The 3,283-nt window shown below is 72.9% G+C and overlaps 1 non-coding gene across 1 annotated transcript; it reads right to left on the reverse strand.

Annotated features, from left to right (window-relative positions):
- Positions 1-2,277: 2,277 nt before the first annotated feature.
- On the reverse strand, positions 2,278-2,396 carry LOC135979687 (5S ribosomal RNA). The gene has a single exon (XR_010596945.1). It is a non-coding gene; the product is annotated as a 5S ribosomal RNA (ribosomal RNA).
- Between the last annotated feature and the right edge of the window lie 887 nt (positions 2,397-3,283).

The raw sequence follows: 3,283 nt of genomic DNA on the forward strand, positions 1-3,283 counted from the left end.
GAATCTACTGGGTTGACCTGGCGGCCGGTTTGCTTTCCGGCCACCAGGTCAACCCATTGGATTCGACGGGTTGACCTGGCGACCGGTTTGCTTTCCGGCCACCAGGTCAACCCATTGGATTCGACGGGTTGACCTGGTGGCCGGTTTGCTTTCCGGACCGGATGTCACCCCACTCCCAGGGCAGCGCGGCAGTGGTGCTGAGGACCGCAGAGGGGGGGCTTAATAGTCGAGAGGGAGCAGGTCCGGGGGAGGCTTAATAGTCGTCCCCCGAGGACTCCGGGGGCCAGGCTTAATAGTCGTCCCCCCCCCCCCCCCCCCGGGCGCTCCAGGGGGGAAAGCTTAATAGTCCTCCCCCGAGGACTCCGGGGGCAGGCTTAACAGTCGTCCGCCCCGGGCGCTCCAGCGGGAAAGCTTAATAGTCCTCCCCTGACAGTGTGTGTGTGTGTGGGAGGGAGGCTTAGCAGTCTTGCCCCGGGTGGTCCGGTGGGGGAGGCTTAGCAGTCATCCCCCGAGGACTCCGGGGGCAGGCTTAATAGTGGTTCCAGGGGAGGCTTAATAGTCTTCCCCCGGGCAGTCCGGGAGAGGCTTAATCGTCATCCCCCGACAGTGTGTGTGTGTGTGTGTGGGGGGGAGGCTTAGCAGTCTTCCCCCAGGCTGGGTGGGGGCCTGGCGGGAGGCGTCGCAGTCTTCCCCCGGGCGGTCCGGTGGGGGAGGCTTAGCAGTCGTCCCCAGGGCGGTCCGGGGGTGGGGTGGGGTGGGGGGCCTCACAGTCGTCCCTCGGAGAGCCGGGTCGGCGGCAGTGGTGGGTTTACGTCCAGCCTCCGGAGGGTGCGCGTCCTCGGAGGCGATGCAGGCGCCGCAGAGAGGCAGCCTCCGAGGCAGGGAGCGGAGCACCGAGGCTGGGGAGAGGGGAGCAGGAGCCGGGGGCTGGGGGTGGGGGTGGGGGGCGTTCAGGACAACCGGTCAAGCCCCGGGAAGCAGCTGTCAAATGTTCCAAGTCCCCACTCGGCCACCAGGTCCACCCCAGTCTAGCAATGGGGTTGACCTGGCTGACGGCCGGTTAGTATCAAGGTAAACTCACCGTCGTCCACAGGAGGGCAGCTCTCAGGCCGGCCGGCTGCGGCTGACTCTGGGGCGGCGCCCGGTCCCGGCAGCGAGGGGCGGGGGGCGCGGAGCGAGACGGGGCTAACCGGGGGGGGGGGCGCCTCCTGCGACTTTGGGGGCCGCGGGTCGTCAGTGGCGTGCAGGCCGGGCCTCTCCCGGGGGATTCGGGGGGGCGGTCCTGCGGGCCGGGCGCAGGGGGCTCGGGCGAGCCCGGGCCGGTCCGCCCCGGGGCCGGGGTCTCCGCCTGCGGCTCAGGGGGGCGCGGGTCGTCGGGGGAGGAAGCCCGGGGGAGCTGCACACCGGCCCGCCAGGCCAGGCCTGGCCTGGATGGCCGCGGGGGGATTCGGGGCGGTCCCGCGGGCCGGGGGCCGGGCGCAGGGGAGGCGGGGGGTCCGAGCGAGTCCGTCCCGGGCCCGGGGCCTCCCCCTGCGGCTTTGGGGTCCGTGGGTCCCCGCTGGCGGAAGCCACTGGGAGCTGGACACCCGCCGTCCGTCCCGCCTGGCCAGGCCTGGCCTGGGTGGCCGCGGGGGGATTCGGGGCGGTCCCGCGGGCCGGCGGCCGGGCGCAGGGGAGGCGGGGGGTCCGAGCGAGTCGGTCCCGGGCCTGGGGTCTCCCCCTGCGGCTTTGGGGTCCGTGGGTCCCCGCTGGAGGAAGCCGCTGGGCGCTGGACACCCGCCGTCCGTCCCGCCTGGCCAGGCCTGGCCTGGGTGGCCGCGGGGGGATTCGGGGCGGTCCCGCGGGCCGGCGGCCGGGCGCAGGGGGTCCGAGCGAGTCCGTCCCAGGCCCGGGGCCTCCCCCTGCGGCTTTGGGGTCCGTGGGTCCCCGCTGGAGGAAGCCGCTGGGCGCTGGACACCCGCCGTCCGTCCCGCCTGGCCAGGCCTGGCCTGGGTGGCCGCGGGGGGGGATTCGGGGCGGACCTGCGGGCCGGCGGCCGGGAGGGTCCGGGCCAGTCCGCCCCATGCCCGGCGTCTCCCCCAGCGGCTTCGGTGGCCCCGGGGGGGGTCCTCCGCGGAGGAAGCCGGGTGGGTGGGGAGCCGGACCCCAGGCGCCCAGACCCGTGACCTGCGGCCGCGACCTCCGACTCGGCAGGAGCGACGAGGGGCTTTCCGGCCCGTCCCCCCCTCTCCTTCCCCCCCAGAAAAGGAGAGAGAGCTGACTCGGACCGGGAAAAGCTGCCTACGGCACCTGGGATTCCCAGGCGGTCACCCATCCAAGTACTAGCCAGGCCCGGGACGGTTTACCTTCCGAGATCGGACGGGATCGGGGGCGTTCGGTCCGGTATGGCCGTAGGCACCCGGCCCCGCGCCTCCTCGCCCGCTTTCCCCTGCCGACGCCCGGGCCTGCCGCACGGTGAGCCCCGGTCGGACTGCCCCCCCCCCTGCGGCAGGGCCCCCGTCTCTCGCGGGCCCGGTCCTTTTTTCCTTTTCGAGCTCCGGGGCCCGGGCTGGCCGCCAGAGCCCCTCCGCCCGCCCTCCCCGGCGTCGGGGAAAATACTGTCCCGGACTTCCAGTGCGCCCGATCCTGTCAGCCGGGGGGTGGGGAGGGGCAGTCCCTCGCTGCGGCCGGGGAGGGTGAGCCCAGGGCGGCTTGCCTGCCGTGCGAGGCCCCTCTCGGCCACCAGGTCAACCCCGAGTCGAAAGGGCTGAAAAATTTTCAGAGTCCCCTCCCGGGCACCAGGTCAACCCGTGGAATCGGACGGGTTCACCTGCTGGCCGGTTCGCTTCCCGGCCACCAGGTCAACCCCTAGGTTGCCGACCGGCCTACCCAGTGGCCGGTTTGCTTTCCGGCCACCAGGTCAACCCCTAGGGGTTTTAACGGGGGCACGCCCGGTGGCCTCTTTCCCGTCCGGTCACCAGGTCAACCCGGATCTCCCTCCTTCCCTGGGCGTCCCCTCCTCGGAGGCGTCAGGTTCCATTTCCCCCCCCCCCCCCCAGACTTCCAGGGGCCCGATCCAGTCGGCCGGGAGGCAGTCCCTCGCTGCGGCCGGGGAGGGTGAGCCCAGGGCGGCCTGGTCCATGTCTCTAGTGGGCCCGATCCTTTTTTTTTTTTTCGAGCTCCGGGGCCTCCTCGGAGGCGTGGGGCGATTCCCCCCCCCCCCCAGACTTCCAGGGGCCCGATCCTGTCGGCCGGGAGGCAGTCCCTCGCTGCGGCCGGGGAGGGTCAGCCCAGGGCGGCTTGC

Source organism: Chrysemys picta, unplaced genomic scaffold (genome assembly GCF_011386835.1).
Source record: "Chrysemys picta bellii isolate R12L10 unplaced genomic scaffold, ASM1138683v2 scaf1137, whole genome shotgun sequence".
In the NCBI taxonomy this organism is placed as follows: domain Eukaryota; kingdom Metazoa; phylum Chordata; order Testudines; family Emydidae; genus Chrysemys; species Chrysemys picta.